Source organism: Solanum stenotomum, unplaced genomic scaffold (genome assembly GCF_019186545.1).
Source record: "Solanum stenotomum isolate F172 unplaced genomic scaffold, ASM1918654v1 scaffold35297, whole genome shotgun sequence".
NCBI classification, from domain to species: domain Eukaryota; kingdom Viridiplantae; phylum Streptophyta; class Magnoliopsida; order Solanales; family Solanaceae; genus Solanum; species Solanum stenotomum.
The window spans coordinates 86,312-96,547 of NW_026033385.1; the positions used below are offsets into that span (position 1 = coordinate 86,312).

A 10,236-nucleotide genomic window follows, 5' to 3' on the forward strand; every position below is an offset into this window, starting at 1 on the left:
TAACATGTGTACCTAATAATATACTAGAGAAATTGTATGATGTCTCACATCTTAGAGCTCTGTCACTAACAAATGATGAAAGTTCTTGATGGTTTGTGACAATGAGCGGACATAAGACAGATGATCTGTTCAATTTCCATCTTAGATTGTGAACAAATAATTTTATACTTTCTACTAATTTACTCTTATTATCAACTATAGTTATGCAGGCAAAACAGAGTAAATATCAAACACGAAATACTTGGTTGAGAAAGCAACAATGAGAGGACATAAGACAGAAAAGTTGTAACAGGAAATAGTCATTATAAGAATTGACACAGTTTAATTATTATGTCTATGACATTCTTCAATACATAAAACACAGCACAATCATATAATTATAACAACTAATTATTCAAATGAGTAGAAGATGGATCAATTGTATTTATGAGCAATCTCCAAGAGAGTGTCACAAAGTTCTTTAGGCATACTTAGCATTGACATATGATCAGCACCTTTAATTTCCTTTGCTTCAGTAACGCCACTGTTGTCAATTTGCCATCGTCCAAATTCTTCTGGTATGCCTTTGTCCTCTGTACACATTATATAAACTCTCTTCACTGATCCATACCCTTCATCTGTAAAATACTTCGCCTTCGACAAATCTTCTCGAAACAGAGAGCTTGGTCTCACCAATGATAATGCTAATGCAAGATCCTACCACATGTAAGGTTGCTTTTATTTCGAAACGAAATAAATAAACAATGATCTTTGAATAGAAGGTGAATAATTAAAGTTACCTCAGGAGAGATAACTGGTAGAGCTTGTTAGCCAAATATTTGGGGCCAAAAGTCATGGATGTAAATGGATCTTCAGGGGAACCATATGGTAAAAATTGGGTATCTAACCAATTCTCCTCTGGCGTTTGTTCATAGTACTTCAAAAAATTACATTAAAATTGGATTTATAAGTAAAAACAATCAAAAAGTATATATTATACTCACCTGATCCAAAACATAGGAGGAGATATGAACAGAATCAGGCATGAAGGCAGCTAAGAAAACAGCAACATAGATCTTTTGTGGGTATTTTTCCATAGCAAGTCCTAAATTCATACCACCAAGACTATGCCCTACTAGTATGACTTTCTCCTCTTGTGGAAGAGATTCCATCAATTCCATCAATGGCAAAGTGTAATCATGAAGTGTGTGAAGTTGCTCTATTTTTCTCAAATCAATGCCAGAGGCTGCCAAGTCAAAGGTTGTGACCTTATGGCCTGAAGCCTCTAGCAGGGGCTTTAGTTTGTACCAACACCAACCTCCATGGCATGCTCCATGTACTAAAACAAAATGTTTCTTCATAACCTCCATTTTTAGGGCTTATCAGTTTTTGTTTTTTTTACTTTTCTTTGGTAAGTTATATAGTGGTATGGTGGACATCACATCATGGGAAATTTGTTGCAACTACCCGCTAGAATTTTACACGTGGCCAATAGTGTAATCTCTTTGGTGGGACAGCAGAGCATGTTATAATTTGGCGAAGATACGGATGGTGTTTGCGGAATCGGAATCAAACTTAATCTGTTCAATTCGTCCAATGTATTTTAGTTTGAACGGAAGCTGATATGTAATTCAAATTGATTAATGAGAAATATTATCTTAGTTTTAATATTTTTATATAGTCATAATAAATAAATAATATTAATTTTATTATGTACTAAATAGTTTAAAGAATAAATAAAACTTGGTAAAAAATGAATTGGATTGGGTCTTGATTCATTTTATGATACTCATTACCTGACCCGTTTTAATTCAAGTAAATTTGGGTTGAATTGGATCTTGATTCATTATGACCCGTCCAAATTTAGTACAACTCATTCAATTGTCATCCCTAAACTAAGCGTTTATTTCGTTGGGTAGCCTTATATATCTAAAGAGTAAAATTATGATTTAGTTAACTTTTATCGAGTTATCGATTAGCTCCTTAAAGAATATGGAATAAACGGTTACCAAATCATTAATCCAAGGGAAAAGGGTTAAAAATGTCCTTAATGTATCTCAAATGGTTCAAAAATGTCCTTCTTCCACCTTTTGATTTAAAAATGTCCTCAACGTTTTTTTAAGGTTTAAAATTGTCCTTTATTAACAGAACAATGACATGACAATTGTGACATGGATTTTCTTTACCTATTTCAAAATATATGACCCACTTAGTCTAGAAATCCATTTCAAAATCTGACCCGATATGACCGATTAATTTTGGATCTTTTGTTCCCATTTGTTCTAACTCTCTTCTTTCTTCCTACCTCCTTCAGTTTGTCTTCTTTTTCCATTTCTCAGTTAATTTCAAGAAGAAAAGGAAGGAAGAACTACAAAGAATAAGGTTAGCTAAATCTTGAATTTGTTCCTTGCTGACATTGAAACGTTCAAGAAGAAAATAAGATTTATCTTCCTTTGGTTCTGAAGCCTCCTGCTTCCAACTATAAACACCACCATTTAAGCTAATGACCAACCAAAAAATCCAATTCCNTTAATGTATCTCAAATGGTTCAAAAATGCCCTTCTTCCACCTTTTGATTTAAAAATGCCCTCAACGTTTTTTTAAGGTTTAAAATTGCCCTTTATTAACAGAACAATGACATGGCAATTGTGACATGAATTTTCTTTTCCTATTTCAAAATATATGACCCACTTAGTCTAGAAATCCATTTCAAATCTGACCCAATATGACCGATTAATTTTGGATCCTTTGTTCCCATTTGTTCTAACTCTCTTCTTTCTTCCTACCTTCTTCAGTTTATCTTCTTTTTCCATTTCTCAGTTAATTTCAAGAAGAAAAGGAAGGAACAACTACAAAGAATAAGGTTAGCTAAATCTTGAATTTGTTCCTTGCTGACATTGAAACGTTCAAGAAGAAAATAAGATTTATCTTCCTTTGGTTCTGAAGCCTCCTGCTTCCAACTATAAACCCCACCATTTAAGCTAATGACCAACCAAAAAATCCAATTCCAAAGAAAATGAGCCATAAAAACAAAAGCTTCATTTGCAACCCACAATTTGGTCCTAGCAAAGACTCTGGTCTTCTTCAGCCTAAAGCTTGAAGAGAAGCTCTAATTCGTGCCCAACAATTTGCAATTTATAGACATCTTTAATAGAATCCCCCTACATATCTTCAGAAAATGCCTTGAAAGCTTAGGAACAAACCGACCCAGAGCAGAAAAGCTCATCAAAAGTCAATTATTGACCTGAATTTCAACAATTCTCAAGCAAAAACATCTCATAATTCCAACAGAAAGCTGAAACTGATCAATATCAAGATTTTGTTGTAAACCCACCTCAACAAACTCCTAATCAAACTCCTAAAAAAGCAAAACATTACCTAAGTTGCAGAGTAATGGAATCAACTATGTAAAAGATTGAAGAAACAAAAAAGTATTATCTGAAGAACATAACTAGAGGTGTTGTGATTTGCAACCCTCAATTGCCATCGTCGGATGCTACAAAAGAGGTTGAGAGCCGTCCTAAAATAGAGTTCAAAGATAAGATAGGTTAATATGAAAATGGATTTTTGGGTGGGTTTAAGTTTTTGTAGCACATATGAGTCGGGTCGTTGGGCTGGATTTTAAAAATTAGGTGGATCAATAAGATAAAGTCACTTGGCTAATTAAATGAGTCATCATTTATTATGTTAGTGGGTTGTTAATAAAGGGTAATTTTAAACCTTAAGAAAACGTTGAGGACATTTTTAAACCAAAAGATAGAAGGAGGGTATTTTTGAATCATTTGAGATACGTTAAAGGGCATTTTTAACCCTTTTTCCTTAATTCAATAATGATTAAAAAAATAATCTAAATCATTATTTCAAAATGAGAAAAAAATATTTGCACGTGATAAAACAAGAGATGGTCCTTTGTACTACCTAAACCTTTAGGCAAAATCACTCGAGATATGATAGCAACAAGTTACCTTGATATCTTATGAATGGTAATCTATCTATTCAATTAATGTGATGATAATATTTAATTTCCTTCGTTTTAATTTATATAATAAAATATATTTTTTATTGAACTCGGAATTAAAATTTAAAAAAAATTATGATTTAAAATAAATTATAAATATGTATATAATTATAAATTATTTCATAAAAAGGTAACATTGATTAATAGAGTAGGTGCAAACTAGTTTGGATATTATCTTTAGGTAAAGTAGTGGTCCTTTCAAAGGAAACACAATTATTAAAGGTTGTGACTTGTAACAGAATGTCACGTAACTCTCTATTCTTAATTAAAAAATTTAGTTCAAGCTCTAGGAATATATTTTATTTAAGAATATGACTTGACTAATTTTATTTCAAAAATATTTAATTCTAAGAATAAATGAGATAAAGTAGTTAATCTATTTTAAAAAATAATCAATAGTTAAGGTGAATATTTTAAAAATATTAACAATTAATATGAAATGGAGGAGAAATAAGATAGTTAGGTATTATATGTACATCCTGTTAAATCTCAACGATCATGTGCCTTTAATAGAACAAGCAACTTTTTATGGAACTGAAAGAGACGTTGGAGAATTCGGATTTAATTGACAAAATGATAATAACTTGTCTGACTATATTTTAGAAAGGGAAAAGGGTCTGATATACCCCTCAACTTTGTCATTTAGAGCTGATATACCCCTCGTTATGAAAGTGGCTCATATATACCCCTACTTATATACAAATGGCTCACATATACCCTTTTCCTCTAACGGAAATGAAAAAAATTAATTTCAGGTTAATTTTTTATTATTTTTTTAAAAAAATATAATCCCATATGAGTATATTTAATCCTCCTCAAACATATATATTTTTTNGATTAATAGAGTAGGTGCAAACTAGTTTGGATATTATCTTTAGGTAAAGTAGTGGTCCTTTCAAAGGAAACACAATTATTAAAGGTTGTGACTTGTAACAGAATGTCACGTAACTCTCTATTCTTAACTAAAATTTTTAGCTCAAGCTCTAGGAATATATTTTATCTAAGAATATGACTAGACTAATTTTATTTCAAAAATATTTAATTCTAAGAATAAATGAGATAAAGTAGTTGATCTATTTTATAAAATAATAAATAGTTAAGGTGAATATTTTAAAAATATTAACAATTAATATGAAATAGAGGAGAAATAAGATAGTTAGGCATTATATGTATATCCTGTTAAATCTCAACTATCATGTGCCTTTAATAGAACAGGCAACTTTTTATGGAACTGAAAGAGACGTTGGAGAATTTGGATTTAATTGACAAAATGATAATAACTTGTCTGACTATATTTTAGAAATTAGCTTTACTTGAAAAGTTAAATATTTTTGACGAGAAATAATTTGTGTTTTAATAATAAATTTTAAAAATATTTTAGAGCAATAATTAGTGTTATGTCAATTTTTTTAAAAAGTATTTTTTTTAAAAAAACTACTAATAATTTTTTAAGTGTATAAAATACAGCTTTCCCTATTCATCAGAAACACCCATTTTCTCCTAAAAACTTCATCAATTTTTTTTTAAAAAAATTAGCACATTTTTCTTATAAAAAATTACTTTTGATCTCCTAATAATTTGTACAAACAGACTAGGAGATTTTGTGTTTGTTGGCAACATTTAGTTAGTTTCAAAGATTTTGATGGCAAAAAGAAGTGGCTTCGTCAAAGCAATTTGGAAAAGAATTAGCCAAATAATAACGTATACTCCCAAGTCCCAACACGGCAACACTTGATAATCATCAACAAATATATGGATGGCAAATTGTGAAAAATTTCAAATACTAGAAATAATAATTAAAAATTTCAAATTTTGTTAACTGCTTAATTTTTTTGCTTAAGCGTTAAAATTAATATGTTAATACCGTTTTAAACATAATATTGATTGCAATAGTGAAAAAGAAACAAAATATGTCAATAGCTTTTTCCTTTTTATTTCTTTCTAATTTTCAGGCCGTTAAAACAGTTTTTTCATTGAAGAAGAAAGAAAATCCCAAATAGGTGCAAAACTTGTACAAAAATAGATGTGAAACTACGAAATTATATTTGTTATCCCAAACTCGCAACTTCCTCAGCTTGACATCAATTTTAAAAATATATATTTAAACCCGTTCCGACCGCCGGACACTCATAAAAGCTCTAATCTGTCCTACCCCACAAATAATGTAACCTTTCCCGCTGCTCTGCCCCCATTAACTTTCCTACATAGATATCAACAAAATTGTACTTGTTACACTTCATTAGCAAATTGTTGTGTTAAAGAATGACAAAAGTTCCACATTGGTGGTTCATGAGATGGGTGAACTCCTTATAAGGCGTAGGCAATCCTCCTCCCTTTGAGCTAGCTTTTGGGGTGTGAGTTAGGCCTAAGACCTAATTTAACACGTTGCTTCAATCATAATCTCATTGTTGATTAAATCATTATCTGCCATTGCTCTATAGTATTTCACTTTGTTTTATTTTATTTTTTTAGTTTGCTTATAAAAGAATATCTTTTTTCCTTATTGTTTTTGATAACTTTTTTATTCTAATTTCAACATTGCTTGTTTAAGACCATACATAAAAGGACATTTTGATATTATTTTTTTTTTATCTTTTTCCCTTCATTTTCCGTTTCAGTATTTGCATTTCATACCTTATTTTAAACTAATTTCTCCATAAATTTTCTTTGTTTTTTCTCATATATTTTTCTATATTTGGTCAATTTGGATTGATTCTGGTTCGGTTTTTTTAGTAATAGGTTAGTATTTATATGTGAATATTAATTGATTTATTTCTTACGCTAATTTTGCTTTGATTGGCTCTTTTCTGATCTTATCTCCAGTATTTCCCTTGCATTCAGGGACTGAATATTCCAATGGAGTTTTAATGAAAAAAAAGAAGTAAATATGTAGTATTTAATAGACGACAAGAGTATATATACATCATTTGTTAATGAGGAATATATTCACTTTAAATCGAAAAGTTGTGTGTGGGAGGGGGCTAAATATAAATTTGTCTCCTTTTCGTTTTCTAAATATAGTTTAAACACCCCTCCCCAATAAATCCCCAACCCCACCAAATTTATAAAAGATAGCAAAATCACTCAACTTGATTGATTTACCTGAAAGATTGAAACATATACGGTCAAATCTACTAAAAAAAAAAGTAATATCTCAAAATAGATATAGTCAAATAATATCGTAGATTAGATTCATATACAAGTTAGTACATACTAATATACTTTTAATTTTTTTAAAAAGTACATACTAATACAAATAATTTTTCACTTTATTTGAAATCTTTGAAGCTGAAGATAAAAATAAAATTAAGTTTCATTATAATTTTTACAAACAATATTTAGTTGTTTGCATTGTATGTACCTTTTCTATAAAAGATGAATTGTGATATTTAAACATGAAATACTTAATTTAAATGGAGTCATTTTTACAAAAATAAAATTTAGGATGAAATATGAAATAATAATAGTGAAAATGAGAATGGAAAAAGTGTGTAAAAATAAAAATTTAGGATAAAATATGAAAATGAAAATGAAAATGGAAAAGGTGAAAAACACAATTTTGAGTGTTTTCGAAATTTCAGTCATCTTGCATTGAAATTTGAATGAAGATGCCAAAGATGTGCTCAATAGCAACACGTTAGAGTATTAAGGAGCAGTTTCCCTATCTATATATTTTTTAAATATCTCAAATTATTTATTACTTTTAAATATTTAAATTAATTATATGTTTTCTGTTTTATCTTTATTCGTAATTTTGAACGTTCTAAATATCTCAACTACGAGAAAATAACACATGACTAAAATAAAATAACAATTAAGAGAAATTAATATATTTTAAGACATACATAAAAGTAAAATAGTATATAAAAAAAGAACTCTTCATAATTAATGTCTTGGTAAGAGGCATATAAAAGAGAAAAATGATAAATAATTTAAGTCGGAGAAGTAATTGATTATCATGGAATTTACATTTGGATTCTTATAAGTTTTGAAAATGTATTCAAACTAAAACAAATACTACTTTGTCTGTCCATTTTTACCTATCTATTATACTTAAAATATATATTCACTTTTATTTATTATTTTTATTATATCAAGAGAAAGATATAATATTTTTTTATATTTTACTCTTAACATTAATTATGTATTCTCTAAATTATGTTTAAAATTTAAAGACTAAAATTAACCAATATGAATAATATGATAAAATACTCATATAAGTTATTAGTGGTTGTTCAAAAAAGGACCAAAAGGACCACTAAATTTAGAAAGTAAGTCTAAATATACCCTACATTTATCTATTTTACTAAAAATATCCGTTCATTCATCTTTTTAATTAATTATTTATACCCTTGAAACTAACACATTTCTCTTTATTCAGTTTTATAAAAAAATATTTATTACATGGGTTAAATAAAAAACTCACCTTGATCAATTTTCCCCCTTATAATTTATCGGACTGAATTTGATGGGACCGAGAAGAGAAAACATATTGAAAAATCGGTGTTGATAATGCAAGTTGAACAAAAGCATTTATTTTTTATTTTAGAAGATATTACAATTTACCCTCCGAAATTAACAAGAGAGGATGTACAGGAAAATGGGGTTTGAAATATTCTGGGATTTAAAAAAAAAGAAAAATTACGACATCGGATTGGGTATATTATTTCGGATTTGATAAGTTATAGTGAAATAATTTGATGTGCGGTATAAAAAAAATGACACATAATAAATATTTTTTTTATAAAATAAAAATCTCACTAATTTAGGGTCTAATTACATGTTTTTGATGAGTTTTCAAAATTATCATTCGTGTTATATTTCGATACTATGATACACGTGTCTTAGCAAAATTAGGTGTAATTTGTCCAGATACACTATATCTAAGTGAATTCACATTATCTAAAATATACTCTCTCGCTCACAACACACCTCTTTCCTATTTTGTTCACGTCTCTCCCTATGTATCTATATTTCAAAATGTATCTGATATCCTAGATAGAGGGGGACTTTCATATATAGTTGGATTTGCACGTGCACCCGTTAACTTAAAAAAAAAATAAATCATATATATCTTGAGAAACTAGGAGAAATAAGAATATAGTAAAGAGTGCAAGGCATAGAACTGCATTTGTCAGTTGGTAAAAGTAAGGGAATTCACCCTAACCTGGGATAAGATAACATTGGTGCACCCAGACTCTTCAAATTTTGGGTTCGCCTTCAAGAAACTCGTGGTCTCTTGATCTTCGGGAGTATCATAATACCGGTCATGGCTATAGCCTATAACCGTCTGTGAACTAAAATAATTGAAAGGTATCTTGAGCAATTTGGGCATGGATCATGAGCATCCAATTAATGTGTATGGTAACAATCAAGCGATGCTATATATAACAAAGGATTCGGTGTTTCATCAACGAACCAAACATGTTGAAATGGAATGTCACTATGTCCTAAATGAGCTATCTACCTTTCATTCATATGAATAAAAAGACTTTTTTTGCAGGCAAAACAGAGTAGGGAAAGAGTGTTAAATATGATTTACTTGGTTGAGAAAACTTTTGGTATTATGTTCTCGTCTCTCTCTATCATTTCAGTGAATTTTAACTGCTCACATCTTTTTTATATTTCATAACTCATATTAGAGAAAGCATCAATTATTAGTGTAAATGAGACATAAAAATTGTAAAACAAAATGGTCAACTCATGATATAATTTTATTATCACACCACACTCTTCAATACACACCACAATCATATATATACACAGTATTATTTTCCGCGTTGAAAGCAACAACAACTATTTATTCAAATCAATTATTTAACGCGGAACAACATGAGATAGAGCGAGGACACATTAATTAATGTAATCGAGATGGATCAATTGTATTTATCGGCAATCTCCAAGAGAGTGTCACAAAGTTTTTTTGGCATACTTAGCATTGCCATATGATCAGCACCTTTAATTTCCTTTGCTTCAGTGACACCAATGTTGTCAATTTGCCATTGTTGGAATTCTTTTGATATGCCTTTATCCTCTGTACACACTATAAAAACTCTCTTCACTGATCCATATCCTTCATCTGTGAAATACTTCGCCTTCGACAAATCTTCCAGAAACAGAGAACTTGTTCTCACCAATGATAATACTAATGCAAGATCCTACCACATTATCATTTAAATGTAAGATTACTTCTATTTCGACACGAAAAAACAAAATGAGGTATATAATAAAAGAGTAAA

At 29.5% G+C, this 10,236-nt stretch overlaps 1 pseudogene; it reads right to left on the reverse strand.

Annotated features, from left to right (window-relative positions):
* Positions 1-254: 254 nt before the first annotated feature.
* On the reverse strand, positions 255-1,364 carry LOC125852426 (salicylic acid-binding protein 2-like; annotated as a pseudogene).
* Between the last annotated feature and the right edge of the window lie 8,872 nt (positions 1,365-10,236).